The sequence below is a fragment of the Petaurus breviceps genome, unplaced genomic scaffold (assembly GCF_028583685.1).
Source record: "Petaurus breviceps papuanus isolate PSGF00001 unplaced genomic scaffold, PetGlider_PUasm1.0 220, whole genome shotgun sequence".
Classification (NCBI taxonomy): domain Eukaryota; kingdom Metazoa; phylum Chordata; class Mammalia; order Diprotodontia; family Petauridae; genus Petaurus; species Petaurus breviceps.
In genome coordinates this window covers 18195133-18219247 of record NW_027185876.1, presented here as the reverse complement: position 1 = coordinate 18219247, position 24115 = coordinate 18195133, and the positions used below count along the sequence as shown (strand labels likewise).

General features: G+C 39.0%; 1 protein-coding gene across 2 annotated transcripts in view; it reads left to right on the top strand.

The window, feature by feature from the left end:
* RXRG (retinoid X receptor gamma) overlaps positions 1-24115 on the top strand; it is a 94707-nt gene that overhangs the window by 2208 nt on the left and 68384 nt on the right. The gene's annotated exons all lie outside the window — the stretch shown is intronic.

Sequence of the window (24115 nt, the reverse complement as noted above, 5' to 3'; positions counted from 1 at the left end):
AGAGAGAGAGAGAGAGAGAGAGAGAGAGAGAGAGAGAGATTGTATATTGCATATAGGTGAGGTTGAGATTGTGTGGCGTGTGTAGAAAAGATGAGTTGAAGAGGAGTATTAATGGGGGCCGATATGGGTGAGAATGAGTTACAAATACAGTAAGAGCATTTATGTGGGAGCTAGTGTGCATGGAAGTAGAATGGTTAATAATAAAAGTATGATTACATTCCTCCTATACCACTTATCAGGAAGAAAAGCTATTGTCAAAGACTTTGAAAATATTAACTGCCATGGAAAGCCTTCGTAACAATGATAGGGTTGTTTTCTGGAAAAGTACCATTTTCTTCCCATCACACTGAAGTGTTGGGTGTTCTGGAAAAATAACTTGCCATTGTATTTTATTTCTTTCCTCTCCCATCCTAAAAATCTTGAATATCCAATCCTATCCTCCTTTCCCCTCCCCATGTCATTATATCTGTCATTGTCATAATTTCCATACACAAGTGTGTATGTGTGTGTGTGCATGCATGTAAAAATCTTATTTTGGTAGGAAGCATTAACTTGACTAAGTTGTCCTATTGAGGAGGCAGCAACATGGGCATGATACTACACAGGCTGGTAGCATTCTAAGGGCTTTTGTTCTAGTCTGGAGAAGAGAAGGCTGGGGCTAGGGAGGCAGTGACAGAGGTCCTCAAACATCTGAAGTGCTGGCACATGGAAGAGAGATTGATCTTGTTCATCTTGACCCTACAAGGCAGCTTTAGGAGCAAGGAGGGGAAAGTCTGAGAGAGTCAGATTTAGGCTCGATGTCTGGAAAACTTCCCAAGCAGTAGAGCTGTTCCAAAATGGAATGGGCTGCCTCAGGAGGAAGTGGGCTTCCCTTCAATTGAGCTCTTTAAGAAAAGGCAGGATGACCACTTGTCTGATATGTTATGAAGGGAATTAACTTTTTTCCTGGGTGCAGATTGAATTACGAGAGATCCTTTTAAACTTCAGTATTCTGTGGAAGACTTTTCCCACAAAAGAACAATGGATGGATAGTTCAGTTAGAAAGCAGTTAGTTGTCTTAGTGATAGAATCATCCAAATGGATTGTCTGGCAGTATTTAGACCAGATTGTTGCTGTTGTTCATCCTTCCTTCTTGAAGAGGACCAATGACATCAGGAGGGTCATATCTTGACTTGCAAGTGAATTGGATTTAAGTGAGGTAGGGCTGTACAAAGTATCAACCTCACTCTCTTCTCTGGCAGCATGAGAGTCCAGTGGCAAGACATAAGTCAGGATGACTGTCAATGGCCCCAGTTGCAGTGGGGGTCTTTTTAAGCTATGATCTTTCCTAGGTCATGGTTTGTCTTGAGGAAATGCCTATTCATTAAATAAAGGCTTGGTAAGAATTGAGGCAACAGATGGCCTAGTTTGCCTTCATAAAAAAAAAATTAACCTGGGGGGTGGCTAGGTGGCACAGTGAATAGAGCACCTGCCCTGGAGTCAGAAGAACCTGAGTTCAAATCCAGCCTCAGACACTTAACACTTACTAGCCATGTGACCTTGGGCAAGTCACTTAACCCCAACTGCCCTGCTTTCCCCTTCCAAAAAAAAAAAGCAAAAAAATTAATCTGGGAGGAGAAGACCCTCAGAGTTTCTGGCAGAACCATTTAGTTCAAATAATGACTGCTTGACTAGAGTTCTCACTTCTAGGCTGGTGGCTGGAGTTCCATGAGGTTCCACAAAGTCTGTAGTAGCCATAGCTGAGCCTTTGCCATGTGTCACTTGTAGGCAGCACAAGGCAGAGTGAGAGACAACAGCCCCCCCTCTCCCTCCACAAAAGCTATATGTCAATAGGATATAGACAGGATAAAATAGAGATAACCTGTAAGGAAGGCACTAGAATTAAGGGGGATCGGGGGGAACTTACAGGGGTGAAACTTTACAAGTGAGAGAGCTAGGACTGAACCAACCAAGGCAGATATTTTTCTGAAGTCTTGAAGGCAGAATCCCTTCTTACTTCCCACTGGACAGATAGCCAATTCAACCAGAGTTATCTGGATCTAGAAACTCATGTTGATTAGTGGCTTTTTCCTCTTATCTTTCACCTTTAGTAAGCAGAACATTTTCCCAGGTATTAGGATATTGCAGAGTGCATCTGCACCCAGTCTAGAAAGGGGTCAGGTACATGGGCAGTAAAGGAGAGCAGCATAAGACTGTAGCACAAGAATGAAGGATGGATTGGATTGAGGCTAAGTGGTGACCAATCAAGCTTCATACAGCAAGTTGGAAACTGTCTCTGGTCCCCAATAAGATCCTGGGTGTGCAAAGACTTCTGAACCCCAGGGTCAGTGCATATGTCATGGACACAGAATTGTAAATAGCTGCTTTCTTTCTCTCTGAGTACAATTGCCTAAGGAATGAAGTTATGTGGCACCATTCTTTTCCAGAACCTTTTAAGTTCTTTACTTATAGTAACTCATTAACACTAACAATACTCTTTTGAGGCAAATATATCTATAGCTATACCTATACCGATACCTATATCTTGTCAAAAGCTTGGTGAAAATTCAGATATGTGTGTATGTGTGTGAGGTGAACTGGGGGAGGGGGACAAATTAAGGTAAAGAGAAATGAGGGGAATCTGAATAAGGTTTAGGTTGTGACGTAATATATAGTCCTCAATTCAAATATCCAGCACAATGCTTTGCACATAGTGGGTGCCTAATAAATGATTATTGTATTGAATCAAATTGAATTCAGGAGGCTCTTTTTCTTAGATTCTAAATTTTTAGAGATTCTTTTTATCTTAAAGAGAGATCATTTCATTTTTCAAGTGAGAGGATAGAAGTTAATGACTTCTCCAAGGTCACAAAGCTAGTTAGTGGCAGAGCCCTTCCAAGGAAGAGCTTGAATCATCAGGGTTATGTTACTGTTATATAAAGTTAAAATCATCAAAATTATGTTTTCCAGAGAGTAATATTATGTAAATGGGAATAAGAAAGACCTATGTTCAACTCTGATGGCTGTCACATACTAGTTTTGTGATCATGAGAAAGTGACTTAACCTCTCAGTGTCCCAGGCAGGTCTTCGGTTGTTGGTTTGATGGAGAAAATTTCCACACAGGCACTTCCTCAGACCTGTAAATGTGTAGGTCTAGGGGTGGCCAGGTAGCACAGTCAGTAAGAGCACTGGCCCCAGTGTCAGGATGACCTGGGGATTGAATCCGGGCTCAGACACTTAGCACCCACCCAGAAACACCTGGCCATGTAACCTTGAGCAAGTTACTTAACCCCAATTGCTTTAAAAAAATGTGTAGGTCTAGATGAAATATATACATAGAATCATAGGCTAATAGATCTAGACTCTAGATGCATGTATAGAGCAGGCCAGAACCTTGCAGGTCATTTAACCCAACCCTCTCATTTAAAAAAAAAATGAGGAAGCAGTCCCAGACAAGAGAAATGACTTGTCCAAAGTCACAAAGGTGATGTCTACTGCAGAATTTGAACCAAAGTCTTCTGACCACAGAGCCAGTGATCTTTTCACTATGTCCAAACTTTTCAAATAAATATATGTAAATTAATTATAAATATTGCTTTATAAACATGAAACCAAGATCACTGTGAAGAACAAATGTAATTGCTGTTAAGATAATAAAAACAGTCTCATAAACATGGAATTTACTTGGTGATTGGGAGATTACCCAGTGTTTGGTCTGATTAGGTTTCATTTGGTAAAAAGCAGAAATTTACACACTGTTGACAACATGCCAAAATGTGGATGGGGAAGAGGAAAGGGGCCATAGATATAATGGGGGTGAATGGGAGAGGAAGTCCAGGGAGACAGTTACCTAAACTGTGAAATATTTTCCTCTCAGACTCAGGGAAGAAGAACAATGAGGTTTTGGGGTAGTCCTGTTGATTCTTCTCAATTGTATTTGAATAAAACTGGAAATTTGAGCCAAAGCACAGGGCTTGAGTATTTCAGATACAGGTGCTTAGCGTCAGAGTGATGTGCACTGGTCCTGGGTTTGGGGAAAACACGGAGGGATGAATGACGGGAATGCCAGGACTAGATTAGAGTTTCTCCATAGCCTCAATCCCTTGTTGCTAACAAATTGCTCTGCTCTGCACATATGAAATGAGCTGTGATTTATTTCCCCCTATTTTATAGATTGGCAAAATCCAGGCACTTCAGACTACCATGACTCATTGCAGGTTCTCTAGGGAATCATCAGCACTCTGGAAATAACATTTGGGATTTGTAAATGGGATCAGGTTTGCAATTGTCCAAAACTACCAGTCAATTCAGTAGTGAAAAAAATAATCAGTCATTAGATCCAAGCAAGTACTGATCTATTAGTTAAGGTAAAACACTCAGTCTGGTTGCCTCAGGTAGAGAGGGTCTCACTGAGCTGTTCCCAGCTCAAATCATTCCACTTTAGTGCATGTTAGAGGCAACAGGAAACCTATCTGCCTGTCTCCTGGTCATCCTCTGAACTTGGCAGCTGCTTAGCTGAAGAATTATTGTCCCAGGGTGAGACAGTCTCTGCCTCCAGTCTTAGAGCCTGTCTATGAGACAATGATAAAGAAAAATCCCTGTTAGCCCCTTAAGCAATTGCATAATACCCGGGGTGGAGAGAAGATTAAGAGGAAGGGGAGGCTTCCTCTGAGGCTCCAGCGAGTGATTATAGGGATATTCCAGGAAACAGGAGGAAACCTTAGTTATCTTCACTTGTTTTTGCACCCAGAAATACTGAGAGGGCCACAGACCTCAGCCTAGTCCTTTAGTAAATCTCCTTATTTATACCTGACTTTCCAGGTCGCTGACAGAGGCCAATCGTTCCAACACACAATCAGTCAAAATAATCGGACGGTGTGAATATGAAGGCACAGGCTCTTCATAGAGAGAGAGCCATGTCTAGGTCACTTGGCTATACAGACAACAGTAATAGCATCAATAATAACACAATAAAGGTTAGGGATAGTGAATGAAGCTGTTATTTTAGGGACTCATGGAACTTTCAAATGTATACTCCTTCTACGAATCCAAGTTACTACCTTCTTGGAAACTTTTTGGCCAATAATAAGTCGTAGTAATTGGTATCTATGTGCACTTTAGGTTGGCAAAGCATTTCACATACATTATATCACCAGAGCCTTGAAACAAATCTACATTGAAGGGGCTGCAGGTTTTTGTTATATATATTTGATATGTCAATCAACAAGCATTTATTAATCGCTAGGCCCTATGCTAAGGTTGACGAAAGTCCAAAATGAAACAGTCCATGCCCACGAAGGTGTTTGCATTCTATAAGGGAAGACAACATGTGCACATATAAATAAAGATGTATGAAAGAGACACAATTTATTTGTTGGTAGTACTACATTGGCAGGAAAAAGGCCTCATGTAAGTAATTCAAACTGAACTTTGAACAAAACCAGAGATTCTAAGAGGACCAGATGAGAAGGGGGGGCGTTCTAGGCAGCAGACCGTGGCTTGACCCACACAATGCACATGTGTGTATGTGTATCCCATGTGTGCAAAGGCATAGAGATGGGAAACTGAGTCTGAGAGAGGTTAACAGAAGGCTACCTTGGAAAGAGAAAGTTAATTCATGGGCCTTGTGATCTAGGAGGCTCTGACTCTGCTCACCCTGATTCAATGAAGAAATATCCCCTCTTTCTGCAAGGAGTGAAGCAGAGAGGCTTTTTGTGTGTAGGTCCCAGATTGGGAATTGATCATGATTGCATGATTACAGTTTACATAAAAAGCCAATTTATAAGCTTTGATTAAGGAATATACCCAGTATAATCTATGTTTTATACCATTTTCAATCTCTATAGGAGATGGATAAGTAAACAATAAATAAGGGAAGGAATTGTGCTGAGGGAATCTTGAAATCACAGGCTCAGAGATTCAGAGATAAAACGGACCTTGGAGATCATTTGGTCTGACTTTTTTTTTTTTTTACAAAAAGGAAACCAAGACCTAGAGAGGCTAAGTGACATGTTCAAAGACACACATATAGCAAATAGCAGAAATAGTATTCAAGCCCAGATTCCCATTTTCCAAATCAATGCTTCCTTTTCCATTGAATTGGGGAGTCACTTGGGGAACCTGCCCTATTGATTTCAAGAAGGTTATCATCTTCAGATTTGGGGGACTCTTTTCCCCAATGATCCTGGAAGGAAGTTTGTGCCACCTTTCCCAAACCTTTGTTCATCCCACTGGTTTTGGTAGGGATAATGGAGTATACCTGTGGAGGAAGAGGAGGAGGAGGAAGAAGAGAAAAGGAAGGAGGAAAGGAAGAGAAAGAGAGAGAGAAGCACAAGTGGGAATTTTGAAGTTGAGAAAAACAAAGCAAAATGAGAGAAAGTGACACACACATCAGCTAGCACTACACCATCCATACTTCAAGCAATCAGTTACATCAAATGGAGAAGTTTCAAATACTGTGGACAATAAGTTCACTTACCTTGGCAGGGTACTTTCCAGGGATGCCAACGTAGAAGATGAGGTCTATGCACACATTGCCAGAGCTAACTCAGTATTCAGGAAACTTCGAAAGAAACCATGGAAGAGAAGAGGTATTAGATTGATTTCCAAACTGAAGGCATACAGAGCTGTTGTGTTGACTTCGTTGTTGTATGCCTGTGCAACCTGGATAGTCTACCAATGCCATGCCAGGAAACTGGATTGTTTCCATTTGAATTGTCATAAGAAGATTCTGAAAACCATCTAATAAGATAAGATACGATATTAAACACTGAGTTCCTTTCTTGAGCTAAACGACCAAGCACTGAAATTCTATTGTAGCGATTATAAGTCTGATAGGCTAACAACATTGTTCAGATGCCAAGCATACATTTGCCTAAAAGATTATTTTACTAGTAACTTATATAAGGCAAGAGCTCACATGGAAGTCAGAAGAAGCAATACAAGTATACTCTCCAGGTCTTTCTGAAGAGCTTTGGAACTGATTGTGAGATGTGGGAGACACTGGCATGGGATGACCCAGCTTGGCACGCCCATATCAAAGAAGGTGCTGTGCTCTATGAGCAAAGCAGAATTGTAGTAGCTCGAAAGAAAGAAGAGATACACAAATTTAGAGACATCTCCACTTCAATGTTCATATGGACTACTTGTTCCCAACCTGTGAAAGAGCCTTCCAAGCTCATATTGATCTGATCAGTCACAGTCAAACACTCTGTACCTTGACTCCAACGTAGTGATGTCATTGTGGTCTTCTTTGACCACAAAGGGCAACAACCAATAAACCACACACACACAGAATATATGTATATACACACATATTTATATGTACATATGTATAGATATCCACAGAGACTATACATATACCTATGTTACATGTCTCTGTGTGTATATATGTGTGTGTGTGTATGTGTGTATACACACAAATATATGATATTTATATGTTCTTTCTGAAGACTACCTGGTCTGTAATGGTCAGGCCCAGGATAGAAGAATTTATAGCTAAGATCCCAAACCTTGGTTCAGCCCACTGATTTTGGTAGGGATAATGGAGTATACCTGTGGAGGAAGAGGAGGAGGAGGAGGAGGAAGAGAAAAGGAAGGAGGAAAGGAAGAGAAAGAGGGGGAGAAGCACAAGTGGGAATTTATAGCATGGATGAAAAATTCTCTGGGAGTACTCTAAGCATGCCAAGTATGCCAAAAACAAGTATGCCAAGATAGATTTGAAGGCCAATTATAGCAGCCCTTTTCTCTGCCCCTTTGCTTCTAAGACTGAAGCTGGTCAGGATGTTTAGAGAAGGTAAGTAGAAGAAACAGATACAATGATGTATCATTGATCATACTGGCCTATGTGTGGTGGTGAGCAGAGTTTGCAGTGTAGATAGATCTGAAGACTCAATGAATATAAAGGCAATTATTAAGTGCTCACCATGTGCCAGTTGCTATGCTAAGTTCTGGGAATACAAGTAGAAAAAGAGAGACAATATCTAAATTCAAGGAGAGTATAGTCTTCTAAGGAAATCAGCACACATAAAGGAGTGGTAGCTTTGATCTAGGAAGTCCCAGGGATGGTGAGTTGATACATATGACTAGGTAGGAGAGATGGTTAACTTAACAGTGCCTAACATGGTGGGTGAATGTAGGATGTTCACAGTTACCTACATTAGTCATAGTCATGGGGTTAGTCATAGTGCTTGCTATTCCAGAGCCAAGATATAGCACCAAAATAGGGGAGAGAACAATGAGACCTTCATAGGACTATAGTTTCAGAAGAAGCTCTGAGGTTATCTAGTATAACCCCTCATTTTACATATGAGGTAACTGAGGCTGAGAAATTAAACAATTTGCCCATGGTCAGACAGGTTGATGGTTATAGGGCAAGGGTTTTAATCCAAATCCCCTGATGCCAAATCCTACACTCTTTCCATTGGACCATTCTGCCTTTTCCATATGCAGATTGTTGATCACCCTCTCCTCTTTGATACTCTCTTTTTTACTAGGATTTCAGGACACCACTCTCTCCTGATTCTCTTCCTACCTATCTGACCAATTCCTCTCTGTCTCCTTTTCTGGGTTCTCATTCAGATCACTGCATCTGGGGCCATCACCAGTCCTCCTGAGCTATGCCTTGCTACCATAGTCTCTTGACTCTGGAGGAAAGAGTCTGTCTCACTTAAATCCAATTCACTTGCAAGTCAAGATGTCACTGTCCTGATGTCATTGGTTCTTTTTGAGAATGAAGGATGATCAACAAACAATAACATATTTATTTGTTATCTCTACCATTAGATTGTGAGCTCCTTGAGGGCAGGGACTGTCTTTTGCCTTTTTTTTTTTGTATCCCTAGTGCTAAACACAGTGCCTGATACATAATAGGTGCTTAATAAGTATTTATTGACTAATTGACAGCCTACAACTGCCTATCTGATGACTGACCCAAGAGATTATATTCCCACACCCCTAGATGAAGAACTTGGAGATATTCTGTAACACAAAAGGAGAAAATATCAGAGTTCATAGACATAGAAAGCTAGTTGATAAGGTGACCAAGTGGATTAATTCAACATACTTAAATGGATCTGTGATCTTTACAATTCAGGAGTTCCCTCCTCTGGTGCAGACTGCAACCATTCAAGTCTGCTTATCCCATGGAAATTTAGTTCATGTTCTCCAAAAAGTTCACTGTAGGGGATCCACCCAACATGCCAGAGGGCTTCCTTGATTTCTGCTGACAAGGGGGCTATTGGAGTCAGCTCCATCATTTATCCTTTGCTCTTGTCATATGACCAGCCATTTCTGTTGTATAAATGTTTATTTCTGTTCTTCTTTGGAAGTCCTCATTTGTTATATGTTGTAGCCTGCTCACATCCAACACATAGCTTTACAATGAAACAAAATTAAACAAACTAACAATTATTTTGGTTTAAGCATTTGATGTTTATTTATTTATTTTTGGAGGGCAATTGGGGTTAAGTGACTTGCCCAAGGTCAAATGGCTAGTAAGTGTGTCAAGTGTCTGAGGCCGGATTTAAAATTAGGTCCTCCTGACTCCAGGTCTGGTGCACTATTCACTGCGCCACTTAGCTGCCCCCATTTGATGTTTTTTTTTTTTAGGCGTATTCATGTATATTTTATTTTTTGCTCAGTGGAAACTCTAGGAAAGAGGATCATAGACTTATTTGACCTGCCACCCCCTTTAAAAAAAATTACTCAGCACCCCCTGGAAATCTAGTTTCTTTAACCCTTTAATAGTTTTTTTTTTCAAATTTGTATAATTAAAAAAATATAAAACATTTTTAAAAAAATGACACATTTAAAATTTAATACCGCATTGTAAATTTGTGTTTTTTTTTCCTGCATTGAAATTTTGATGATACAATATCATGTCATGTAACCTTATAGTATCGGATTGTAAACAAGTCATTACATGAACATACTCCTCTCGATACATGCTGGACTTCCTGACAATGTGGAATGTGCTTGCCTGCCAAGACTTTCTTGTTAACACCTGTTGTCAGATGACCACTGATAGGTTAAAACTTGAATTTTGTGTTTTTATTTAGGAAATAACATAATCACTACGACTTTAACTCTGTTACACAATAGATTAAACATGTATGAACAATTTTTCAAAGTTTTCTTCTTTTCTTATGCTTCCATGGCCCCCTTATTTTTATTCAACAGCCCTGTGCCCTCCCCCCAATTGCACCAGAACCTACCACCACTCCCCTAGATTGTTCAAGCACCCCTTAGGGGGTGGTATCCCCCACTGTGGGAATCTATCCTTTAGGATATGAATAAAATGATTTGGTTAGAAGGTGATGGGCTAGCCTTAGCAGGAAGATTTTAAAAAGCAACAACAGATTTGAAAATTTATCCAACTTTAACTAGGTGGTATAGTGGATAAAGTACTGGGTCTGAAGTCAGGCAGCCTGAGTTCAAATCTAACCACAGACACTTACTAGATGTGTGACCCTGGGCAAGTCACTTAATCTCCATTTTCCTCATTTTCTTTTACTGTAAAATGGGGATAATAATAGCACCTACATCTCAGGTTGTTGTGGGGGAACAAATGATATTTGTAAAATGCTTCACTTAGTGTCTGTAACATAGTAGATACCCAATAAATGCTTATTTCCTTTCTTTCTATAGCAGAAATGTTCCTTAATGGGGGTTCTGTTAATTGAACCATATTTTCCTTTCTCTTAAATGTTAATTTCATAGATACTTTATTTTTATTTTAAGTTGAGCTTCAGTTGGCAACAACTGTTAACACTTCAGCTTTGCATTTCTATGTTCCTGTCAAATAGCTGACTCAGAATATTGGATCTACGAAGGGGCCTTAGAGATAGTCCAGCTCCTTCATCTTTCATTTTCTAGATGAGTAACCCAAGGCTCAGGGAGCTGAGCTGATTTGCTCCAAGATCAAACAACTAGCTAGCTAACAGCAGGTCTCCTGACTCCTAGGTCAGGGCTTTTCCCATTAGATCACACTGATCTTCATCAGAGAACTTTATTATTTAAAGAATCCCTACAGTGTCATTATGCAAAATGAAGAATTATTTTCTAATTTAAATAACCAGGGAGTCCCCTTTGATCTCAAAGCCTTTTCTGGCAGATAGCCAAGGGAGCTGACACTGTCACTATCCCCTAGCTGTCATATTCCTGTCTCTGATGTTGCCAGGACTCTCAGCAGGAACAAGAGTAGAGATGGCTTTTGGTCCTTCTCCCCCACTCAAAGATTTTTCCTGTCACTGCTTGCCCACAACTCTTTCTCCCTGCCTTGCCCCATGCTGATGATCTCAGACTACTCTTCACAAATAGCATAGGGACCTCTGATTTAATAAATCTTCTTAAAAATATGGTTTTTTCTTAAAGTGAGGAATGCCTTTATGTAAGAGGATCCGATGTCCTTGGTGAAATTTATTAAGCAAATGGATAAGCCATGTTTCTTTCTTTTTATAGAACTTATGTTCAGGAAAAGGCAGACACATTATAGATGCTGGTCTACCTTCTCTTCCTCATACATGGAAGTCCAATACCATTCCATTCTATCCCTAATGCCTGAAATGTTCTGTTTCTTCACATCTGTCTCTTGGGAACTCTAACTCCCTTTAAGGCACACAACTCAAGTGTTTACCCTTACAAGAAGCTTTTCTTCATTCCCCCAATTATTAGTGCTCAACTCACCAGGAAGGAAAGAAGAAAAGAAGGAAGAGGAAAAAGGAAAGAAGAAAGGGAAAAAGAGAAGGAATAAGGGAAGGAAGAAATGAGGGAAGGAAGGAAGAAAGGAAGCAGGGAGGGAGGGAAAGAAGGAAGTAAAGAAAGAAGAAAGGAAACAAGCATTTATTGCTGCTTACTATGTGCCAGTCATTGTACTAAGCCCTTTCAAAATATTATCTCATTTTATCTTTACAACAGCCCTGGGAGGGAGGCACTATTATTCAATGTTATTCAATTTTATAGTTAAGGAAACTGAGGCAAACAGAATTTAAGTGACTTGCTTATGGTTGCACAGCTAGTAAGTGTCTGAGGCAATATTTGAAATCAGGCATTCCTAACTACAATCCAATGTTCCATCCAGTTTGGTCACCTTAGTTACTTTATTTTGTATATAGTGTACATGTTGTTTCCTCCCAGTTGAATATCCTTAAAGACAGGAATTCACAGAATTCTCATTTTTGTCTTTCAAACTCCAACGCCTAATAAGTGCTTAATAATTATTTGTTGAACTGAAAATGTGTTGGATCCCTACTATACCTAAGGCTTTGTAGTAGAAATATCATCTGTAAAAAACCAAACAAACCATGAGCTAATTACAAACAAGTCTTATCTATTAAATGATGTAAGCTTTTCAACAACTTTGTTGGTAAATAGGAATAGGGACTGTGATATAGGAAACTTTCTGAAGAGTATACCGTGTTTCCCCGATAATAAGACCTATCCTGAAAATAAGCCCTCCCCTTACTGTGTAAGATTCCTCTAAAATAAGCCCTCCCCCGAAAATAAGGCCTATTGAGCCCCCCCCCGTGAAACCCATGCCGCGCTCCGAGCTACATCCAATCAGAGCTGCAGCAGTGAGCGCGTCATCCTGTTCTTCCCCAGTGATTTGCTTATTGAATAAAGGTACATTTTTTTGTTCACATTTACCTGTTTATTAAAATTGCTGTCAATGTTCATTAAAATAAGCCCTCCCCTGAAAATAAGCCCTCTGGTGTTTTTCTGTCAAAAAAAATAATAAGACAGTGTCTTATTATCGGGGAAACACGGTATATACATACTTATGTGTGTGTGTACATATACACACATATGTGTATAGGTAGATAATTTACATATATTTATTTTATTTTTGGCAGTGGAACTCATTGAAAACTTATTCACCAAGACATGCCATTGACATCAATGGATAGATAGAGTATGATCAAATAGTGAAATGACAACTTCTTGAACTTTTGAATAGGCCAACAATGATGGAAGTCAGAGTGTCAATCCTTCTTCTTGTCTTATCACTGCTATCATTATAGGTTTCCACTGTGGGAGAGGGAGGTAGAAAGTGAATCATTTCTCTCTCCCCTCCCCCAACCTCTGTCCACTGCAAAGGGGCTCTGTTCATCCATCATGTAACTTATAAACATGTAATGCATAAAGAAGGGCATGGTTAGTATTACACAGCGAGAGCCACAGAATCTTCCCTTTGCCGCTCTCTTGGCATATTGCTTGACCACTAGCTCATAAAATAATGTTTGGCTGGAAACTGTGGAGTTTTTGTCTTTAGAGTAATGACTCTTTGCATACTCATTTTGAGCAGAGAATTCAATTCAACAAGTGCTTAGTCCTTTGACTTCCTGGAGCTTACAGTAAAAAATGATCACCATGGTTTCAGTTCTCAAGTTCACAATCATGTGGGATCAAATAGCATATCGAACACAGAAATTATGGAAATTCAAGTAATTATTGCCCAGTTATTGATAATTAATATGCATATAGTTTCATTGACCATATATGTATGTATATATGTGTATCTATATACATGTATATATGCAAGGAATTCACCCATAGATGACAGACATGTAAAGAAACCCTCAAGATATGTTTTAGCATCAGAGACTTTTTAGATTTTGGGCTTCATTCAGTTGGTGGTGTGATCTCTTATCCTGGCTCCCTCTTTTTATCTAAGTTGATAAGGGTTTTTTTAAGAGAGGAAAAGAGGACAAGAAGTAGGATTTATTTGATGCAGGAAACTCTTAAGCATGGCAGCTTGAGATCTGCTCTGCTACTGAGAGTCTAAAAAGTGTCACATTGTAATTGTCAGAAGTGAAACTTGAACCCACATCCTGTTGAATGTGATGTCATCTCAGTATCTTTTACTCTGTGGTACCTCTCAGTTGATAAGTATATAAGTGCATAAATGTAAAAATCTTGGTAAACTGAGAAAGGTTCTCCCAGGCTAAAAAATATTTCTTCCCCTTCTTTCAAGGCTTGACCCAGTTGCTACCTCTTCCAAAAACCCTTCCTGGATCATTCTAGTTGGAAATGTTTTCTTCTTCTGTTAATCTTTAGTATTACTCTGTTTTTACCCCTTATGTGAATTTATATTACTCTTTTATTATGAGTATTTGTATTTATGGCATCTCCCTTACTCTATTATAAGTTCCTGGAGGGAATGGACTATGGATTTTTCTTAGTAATCTTTGTATCTCCAGTGCCTCAAGCAATATTTTGTACCCATAAGATAGGTGCTGAAAAAAATACTCATTAAATTGAATTGTTCTATATAAGTATTCTCCTTATTTCCTTGACCTATTTAGACATTTAATGACTATGTCCTACTCTATAATGGTACCACATGGTGTGTCTACTAACCAAACTCTAATTTTATAATTTGAGATCAGACAGAATTTATATAACAAAAGAAGGAAAGACAGCCAATTGAGACGGTTGACATCCAACCAGTTGACAGCCAAATGGTTCTAGGCTGACTTTCATAATATGTACGGAAAGACAAAATTCTTCCCAATCAGGATCAAACCAGACACCTGAGGGCAAATGCCACTCTACCTGAAAATCTTGGTCCTTTATATCAGGCAATTCATCAATTAATCAGTAGAAATTTATTGAACATGTTCAACCTACACAGTTCTATCCTAGATAGTCACAAAGTAGGGATAATCATACTGATATTAACTGATTTCTAGAAACACGTTTAGATAAATCTAAATGTCTGTATCATATGCACACATAAATTACATATAAATGTAGTCTAAAGCAAATGTGCAGTATTCTTCCACTGGAGAAAATAAAAGCTTTGAAATTTGTTCTCTCCTAAGTAGTCTGGGGAAAGATCAAGGACATGAAACTCTTATAAGAAAAAAATTCTATCTTGTAATTCAAATGGGAACAGTTTGTTAAAATCAGACCCCCACTATTATTGTAATTGTTTATTATTCTTCTCAATCTTACTTTTTATCACTTTGTAATATACAAAGTGGGCGCAGCTAAATAGGACAGTGAATATAGCACTGGACCTAAACGAAAATGTATCCTCAGACACTTCCTACCGTGTTTCCCCGGTAATAAGACCTATCCCGAAAATAAGCCCTCCCCTTACTGTGTAAGATTCCTCTAAAATAAGCCCTCCCCCGAAAATAAGCCCTATTGAGATTGCTACTGTAGTGAAGGTGATCCCCTGCGCTACACGCTACATTACGGTACCCTCTGTATGCACCGTCCCCCCCCTCTGTGAAACGCATGCTGCGCTCCGAGCTGCATCCAATCAGAGCTGCAGCAGTGAGCGCATCATCCTGTTCTTCCCCAATGATTTGCTTATTGAATAAAGGTACATTTTTTTGTTCACATTTACCTGTTTATTAAAATTGCTGTCAATGTTCATTAAAATAAGCCCTCCCCTGAAAATAAGCCCTCTGGTGTTTTTCCATCCAAAAAATTTATAAGACAGTGTCTTATTATCGGGGAAACTCGGTAGCTGTATGACCTTGGGCAAGTCACTTAACCCTGTTTTCCTCAGTTTCCTCACCTGTAAAATGAACTGGAGAAGGAAATAGCAAACTGCTCCTGTATCTTTGCCAAGAAAACACCAAATGGAGCCACAGAGTCAGACGTGAGTGAACTAACTGAACAACAAAACACAAAGTAGTTTTGCATATGTTATATCATTTGATCATAGCAACAATCCTATGATATCGATACAGCAGACATTACTATCCTCTGATTTAACAGGTGAGAGAGTCAGAGAGTTCAACTGATGGTATATAGGAAGTCACAGGATTTGAACTTCAGTCTAGTGCTTTATCCCCTATATGACCTCTCCCCACAGGTTGCTGATTTACATACCTTCTTTTAACTGATTCACTACAAACTTCTACTTCATCCTGAGGCAGTTTTCCCCTAAGTAAGTCTTTCCTTTTTCTTCAATGGCAACAGCAATGAAAGGGTGAAAAAACCCAGCCTGTTTGCTCACTTGTTTGACCAGTCAGAGAGTTTGGATGTTTGACATTTTACTTTCATTGGCTAAGAATATGGTTGCTAGGCAACCTTTTTTTTTTTACCTTAGTAAGTTTTCTATCATTCCAAGTACCAACCCTGTATAGCCTGTGCCATTATCTGTGTGTGGGCAACAGTTTGTTGTTCAAGGCTCCCAGGGACACAAGTAATACATCCATGAAAAGATTAAAAAAGCATTTGATTCACAGACTATACAAATCAAGTAAATTATTTATATTGATAGAATACATACACACTCATAAATATAAATCAATTAGTAAATCAATTAACAAAACTGTATTTCAGTAATTTTTATATCATGACCAATAGATAATTGTATTTTAAAGACTCAGTAATATAATAAAAATCCATCAACTGTCCAGTTCTGCTGAATTCCTCTCTTTATAAGCTCTAAAACTCAGATAAATTAATCGCTAGTCAAACAGCTCAAAGGGAGGAAATTTTCCTTCTTTAGTTGCTTTGCTTATCTTAGGATATAACCCTAGGCCCTGTTCATTCCAGATCCCAGGGAATTTTACTTTCTTCTAGGAGCTAGAAACCAGAAAACAACCTTGCAAATTTTCTATGATTGGGAGTGTGTCTAGTTATAACTAGGTGACACAGTAACTAAAACCAAAGAGGAAGGAGATAGAATAGTTAAAATTATAGAGCTTATGTTCAGGAAAAGGCAGACCCACTATAGATGCTGGTCTACCTGCTCTTCCTCATACATGGAAGTCCATTTCCATTCCATTCCATTCCAAATACTTGAAATGTTCTGTTTGTTCACATCTGTCTCTTGGGAGCTCTAACTCCCTTTAAGGCACACAACTCAAGTATTTACTCTTACAAGAGGCTTTTTTTCATCTCCTGTAGATGGTCTTACCAATGTGATTATAAGAGTCAAGGGAAGCTGTTCGTCTTCAAGCGCTCATGCTAAAGTGAGTGTCAGAGTCATAGCTGGAGGGGTATATGAACTTCATGCTACTGAATCAAAGAACAGGCTGAGTTGAACTCCACTTTCTTCTGAGCCTGAGAGATGAAAAACAGGATTAGATTAAATGGTGATGATTACAGCAGAAGTTCGGTCAGAACAATGCATAATTATTCCAAGCTTTTATATTTCTTTATATCTCGTTTCCTTAAACATTTGTGTGAGCATCCCTATTAGTCTCTTTGGAAAACTACCATCTTCCCCATCTAATAGGAATATTTTTTTCTTCTTTTTTGTATCTAGAGAAATTTATCCTTGCATTTACCCTTCCCTTCTGTGCTAGAATGTTAGTCCATGGTAACCTACCTCACCTTCCTCTTTGAAATCTACTTTCCCAAAATCTGTGGTGCATCTCAGATTATGCCCAATTTCCTCTTCTCTGTTATAGAGTCTAGGAGGAAGTGGACACATCCCCTACTCTGGGCATCCCATCCTTTCTGCCTTGCAACCAGTTTCTTCCTGGTAAAGAAAAATCAAATCTAGTACAATATTTCCCCTTGTTAGTTCCTCTGACTTTTGAAGGATGAAATTATCCTAAGAACAAATCAAGAAATCACTGACCATTTTTCTTTTGGCAGAGAAAACCATCCATCAGGTGTTTTCACAATTGAGTTCTCCCATTACTCTTATATTATCTCCCTGTGCCAAGCTCATGAACTGTTTCATAAACTCCTCATCTATTTCTTCTTTTGGTCCAGGTGGTCTACGCAATAATCCAATAATAAAATAGTTTCTGTTCCTCCTTCCACTGATCCTTACCCAAATGCTCTGCACCATACTCTCTGTCATCTGGTTCCTGTGTTTCAGCAATTGAAGATATATATATATATATATATATATATATATATATATATATATATATATATGTATATATGTTTAATACAGATGCTTCAAATGCTTTCCTCTCTGCTTTTTATCTACACTGTTCCTTCTGAATTAGGTATATCCATCCAGTTATCTTCCAATCATGAGTTTCATCCCACCAATTCTCAGTGATACCTATGAGATTAAATTTACCTTCTTGTATTAGGACCTTTAGTAGTTCATTTTGCTTATTGCCTAAACTTTAGACATTTCTGTATAGTCATTTGAAACCATGAGTTTTACTATTGGCCCCATTCTTGGATTTTATAGCCTATGAAATTCTGGGAATTTCATCTGTTCTTCCTTTGTGTAGCTGTATATCATGGTGTCCAGCTTCATGAGTATACATAAGCATTTTTCTTTCTTCATCCTTAAATATTTTTTAAATTAGATTTTCAAGATACCCAACAATCATTTTATTACTAAACTTTGCTATGTTGCCTCCATCCCTGGTCAAGAGTCTGTCATCCCTATATTTAAGCTACAATCCAGATATCCAAACCCAATTTTAAATTACTGTCTTGTTAGCCAGCTATTAACTTTCTAAATTCATTTTCTTCTGTATTGTTTTTATTATCATATGCTTTATATTTGTACATCACTGCAATACATAAAGTGCTTTCACATGTTATATCATTTGATTATAATACACACACACACTTTCTTTCTTTCAGTGAGTAAAAGTAAGGAAAACAGAGCCCGTTCCCCTGTGGTCTTTAGGTTCTTGTCCAAGACACTGTAATCTTTGACAATATTATCAGGTTCCTTCTAGCAGAATAATTTGTGCTCATGTGAATCACAGAAGTGGGTAATTGTCATCTTTTTTGGTAAGTCTTAGAAGGTTTTCATTATGTATTGGATATGTGTCCCAAGAAGACAACAGACCTCTTTATATTTGTTATCAGGTTTTCATGATTCTTGGGAAATTCTGATATAATTTGGGCATATGCCCTGAGAAGACAACAGACTTCATTGTTGTTATCAATCTGACAAATAACTGTCCCCGGGTCCCTGAGTAGAGAATTGCTAACCACCCTCACTCTGCTCTTCTTCCTATGAGCCTTCATTTTACCATATCTCTTTCACAGAAGTTTCACTCTCTTCTTTACCATCCTGGCTTATAAAGGAAGCAGTATAATATGATGGGGAGACCACTAGACTTGACATCAGCAAAGCTGGTTTGGGATCCTGTCCTTGCCACTTACTAAGCTAGGTCACATTGGGCAAATCATTTCACTCCCTCTGTGTCTCTTTCTTCATCTGTAAGATGAGGGGGCTAGATTAGTTGATCTCTGTTGTTTCCCTTTGTGTGTGTTTGTTAACTCTTGAATTTACTCATAGGGAAATTAACTTGCCTTTTCAGCACTCCCTGCTTAGCTTTTCCAGGATTGCTTGTTAGGTTGCCTCTTGTAGGCGATAAGAGGGAACAGAGAGAATTTGCTTTTAGCTTCCTATAACTGGATGTTCCTTAAACTCAGAAAATGCCAAGCTCAAGTTACTGTTTTTTCCCCCAGGCCCATCTTATCTCATATTATATAAGCTATGAGCTAACCAAACTGGACTGTACTCTCCCATTACTCCTACATCATCCCTTCATCCAGGTTTATGATCTGTTTCATGAAGTCCTCAGCTATTTCTTCTTTCTGCCCAGGTGGTCTATAGCCCTTTAGCCAAATCGCTTCTGTTCCTTTCTGTAATACATCCCTTATTTTTATCCTGCCTCTTCCATGGCCATGTATTTGCTCATATAGACCCCCTCCCACCTGAAATTAATGTTTCTGCTCCTCATCTCCATCTTCTGATTTTCCTTCTTTCTTTTGAGGCTCAATGGGAAGAATCTTGAATTTAAAGTCAGACAAAGGAACTGGTTTAAAATCTTGGCTCTGCTACTTATTTACTTGTGTGACCTTGGGCAAGTCACCTCTTTAGGGCTCAGTGTCCTGACCTGTTAAATGAAGGAATGGTACGAGGTGGCCTCCAAAGTCCCTTCCTACTTTAAATCTCTATTACTATGACCCTAACTCAGGTGCCATTTCCTCCATGAAGCCTTCTGGCTTCCATCCACTTCTTGTCTCTAAGGTGAAAATTTCTTCTTGTACTTTGCCTGAACCTCTCCTTTGCATTAATTCATGCTTCTTTGCATCTTGGTTATTTGTATATTTACCTTTCCCTTCATTAGATTGTAAGTTCCTTGAGACCAGGTCCCTTGTCCTATCAATCTTTGCATCTCCAAGTGTCTAGTACAGCCTTTGGCATATAGCAGGTGTTAAATAATGGAGATGTGGCCCTGTGTGTAAGTTCATTGTCTGATGCATATTGGCTGTGTGACCTTTAAGAAAGCCACTTCAGCCTCTTAGTTAAGATTGTAAATTGTGGAGAAGGTGCCTACCTGACCCAAGAGTTCACTATACTGATAAAATGGGAAGTCCAATATTCATTGCAAACTAAAGCTGTGATCCTGCTAATATTTTGCTGGAAAAAAAATAGACACTAGCTCTGTGTGCACACAGGCAGGAAGTTGGGTCTATGCAGAGCTCAGGAACATTTCCCTTTAGTCTCTGCCAGCTAACTTTACTAACTTGGATGCTCTCCCCCTCCAGATAAATGAATGCTTAATCTCAATAGAATGGCTTTCTTTACTAAGTGCAGTAAGAGGTTTCCAGCAGATTTTACAACCTTGGCCTCTACCAGAGACTTGCTTTTAATTTCTAAAGCACTTTGCCTTTTCCTGCCCCCAGGCTACATTTTTAAAAGACATTTGCAGCGATCAGAATGGTTTTACCACTGAGAGACATAGTGGTTTCTCCAAAGGACAGGTCACTAATAGAAAACACATGGGGGTGTTTTTTTGTACACATCTGTCTGCACATGGAATGATTTAAAGGGTGTTCCATGCTGATGTCTCAAATGTACTTAGATGTGCACACCCCCTCTCCTGCCCCTATTCATTATCCATGAATAGAAGGGAGAGTTAACCTCAAATATTCCTCTTATTTGAAATCAACTCTCTTCTTTTATTTGACCAGTCCCAAAGTTACATCCTCTTGCAGGAACACATATAAAAGACAGGTTTGAATGTCCCTGCTTGGAAAGAAATAGTTGAATTCAGCTTAATAACTTAGTAAATGTCCAATTAAGTACCAAAGAAAATATAGTTCATGTTTATATAATGATTTATGATTTACAAAGAGCTTTTTTTTCTCACAAAACTCCTATGATACAGATTTTGTGTTACTACCACTTTAGAGAAGAGGAAATGGAGTCTCAGAGAGGTTGTGATTTGAACCATAGTCATTGAATTTGTAATCTGGAGACCCAGGTTTATATCCTAGCTCCAACTTTTAATACTATGACTGTTGACAAGTTACTGATCTTCGTCGCATCTAAGTATTCTCTCCTGTAAAATGTAGACATGCACACATTGCCTTCTAGGGTTGTTATGGAGAATATAAAACTTGCAGTACTATCTACATGAGAGATATTATTTTTATACCTGATGCCTTTCTTCCATGTAATAGGTACCATGCTGGAAATATAAAAATAATTAAGATATGATTCCTTCCTTCAAGGAGTGTGCCATCTCACAGGGATAAGAGGGACACAAATATATACAACTCTAATTCGTGATAGAATATGATTAATGAATGAGTGTTAGAACAGCAAAGTGTTCTAAAAGTTCATGGAGGTCGAGGTCACATCCAACTCTGTGTGTGTGTGTGTGTGTTTGTGGGGGAAGGGAAGATACTATAGAAGATTTGTGAAGTGTGCCATTCTCAGAAGCTTAAGAAACCTTAAATGACTGGACTTGTTCCTGCCAGCTGAAATTTCAAGGGCACAGTACTTGGTAACACTGAGATGGAAACAGCTGAACTTTGCTCCAAATCAGGAAGAAAAATTAGGAAAGGTAAGTACCAGAGTGAATCCTCTTCTCAGCTGTCTCATTCTATTCCTCTCCCTCTCTACCTACCCAAATTGGTAGTCTCTCTACTCATGGGGTCTTCTTTCCTTCGGTCTTAAGTAATACCTTAGGTCACCTGAATTTATTTTTAAAAAAGGTTTTGAATACTCTTTTCATGTTCTTTGCCTTCCCCACATTTTGTGGGTACTTGACTTGTCCCAGGCATCACAGTGGCTAGTTATGGCTCTGAACATTGCATTATAACATGGTAATCTAATCTAGTAGATTGTGAATTCTGTGAGTACCAGGACCATATTTTATTGAATCTTCAAGCCATTTCCCCAGTATGTATGCTAGCTTCTGGACAAAGTGCTTAATAAATACTTGCAGAAGGCAATGTCATCAAGGTACCATGGTTTGTTCATTAGGTTTTTCTCATTAGGTCTAAAGATACTATGGAAGAAAGTCCTGGAAGAGGCGGAATAAGGAACCTCAAAAGAAGAGTGTGGTGTCTTCTTCTTTGATTCCTCTTTATTTTCATTTTTGCATCTGGGTAGTACTTTAAGTTTCAGGCTAGAACCCAGACATAGTACATAATTGAAGCAAGGCTTCAGATACAGATATTGCCACCACCTTCTCACCACCACTCCTGTATACTCACACCCAGTAGATTACTTAATGTCCACCATCTGACTTGAAGGTTTGCCCAAATATTGGTCAGAGTCATTTGTTACCAGAGGATTTGACTAGAAAAAAGGAAGGGGACCCTAGAAGCTGAGGTGGAGGTGGCCTTATGTCTAAGGGATATGAATGTTGATTGTATCATGTGGTTTGACCAGCACTACACATCTCTCTCTCTCCTACCAATTTCTGCCTATGGATCTATTGTTTCATTATTTTGTTTTATTTGCACCATTAGAGAAGTTCTGTGGAGCAGGAAGCAGGGCACTTTTTCTGGGACCAAGAAGGCTACAGATGCTACCAATGATTCTAACAAGGACCCTAATGTTTCTCCTATTTTGAAACTGCTTCTGGACTGTTGGTGTTGTTAGTCAGTCATTTTTCAGTCATAATCAACTCTTTGCAACTCTACTGGGAGTTTTCTTGGCAAAGATATTGGAGTGGTTTGCCATTTCCTTCTCTTGTTCATTTTAAAGATGAGGAAACTGAGACAAACAGGGTTAAGTGACTTGCCCAGGGTCACACAGCTAATACGTGTCTGAAGCCAGATTTGAACTCAGGAACATGAGTCTTAGACTCATTTATTTTGCTGTGATGGTTGAATTGTATATTTTGGAAGGAAGGAAAACAAAATCAGAATTTTAAAAATCTGTGAAGTTTGGCCATTTAATATTTGAAAGGCTTTCCCTGTGTGTTGGTGCTTATATGTGGATGTTCTTGGGGAAGTCTTATATGTTGGGTTTTTCTGTAGATTGTTTCATGTCTTAGGTACAAAGTACACCAAGGGCCCAGTCAGTGATGACTGTACCACAAGGTCTGTGACACCTCCATCCAGTACAGTTTACGAGCATTTTCCTACTTCCCTGGGTAGGTGTCTGTGTGTGTGTGTGTGTGTGTGTGTGTGTGTGGGTGCATATGAGCACCCACACACACACCACAGTTTCTAGGATCCAGCTTAGAATTCTCACTAATATTATCATATCTTTGCACTAGATAATAAAATAAGAGCATTAATTCTAAAAGGTCACTGAATGTATCTTGCTTACCTGGGGGAGAAAGGAAGGGTTTTTCATTTCTTTTTACATATATTATTTTTAAAATTTTTACATAGGTTATTTTTAAAATTAGCTATGGAAGGCACAGGCAGTGAGGTGATATGGTCACTAGAGCACTGGGCTTGGAATTAGGAAAACTCATTTTCACGAGTTCAAATCCAGCCCTAGACTCTTGGTATAGCTGTGTAACCTTGGGCAAGTCACTTATTCCTGTTTGCCTCAGTTTCCTCATCTCTAAAATGAGCTTAAGAAGGAAATGGCAAAGCATTCCAGTATCTTTGTCAAGAAAAGTCCAAATGGGGTCATAGTCAGACATGACTGAAATGACATAACAACAACAACAAAGAAGGTATAGGATACTGGACCTGAAGGGGTGAGATGAGAATAGGGACTTTTGATGATGTGGGTGGTTAACATTGCAGTGACAGGTCCTTCTGGTGCCCAGTTTCAGGTCCTCTCAGTAGAAAAAATGTGACTTTGGATGGCTTGTAGTCCCAATTCATCTTGGATGTAGTTTCTCAGTGATGTAGGATGAACATGGCTCTTCCTTCCTTCCTTCCTTCCTTCCTTCCTTCCTTCCTTCCTTCCTTCCTTCCTTCCTTCCTTCCTTCCTTCCTTCCTTCCTCCCTCCCTCCCTCCCTTCCTTC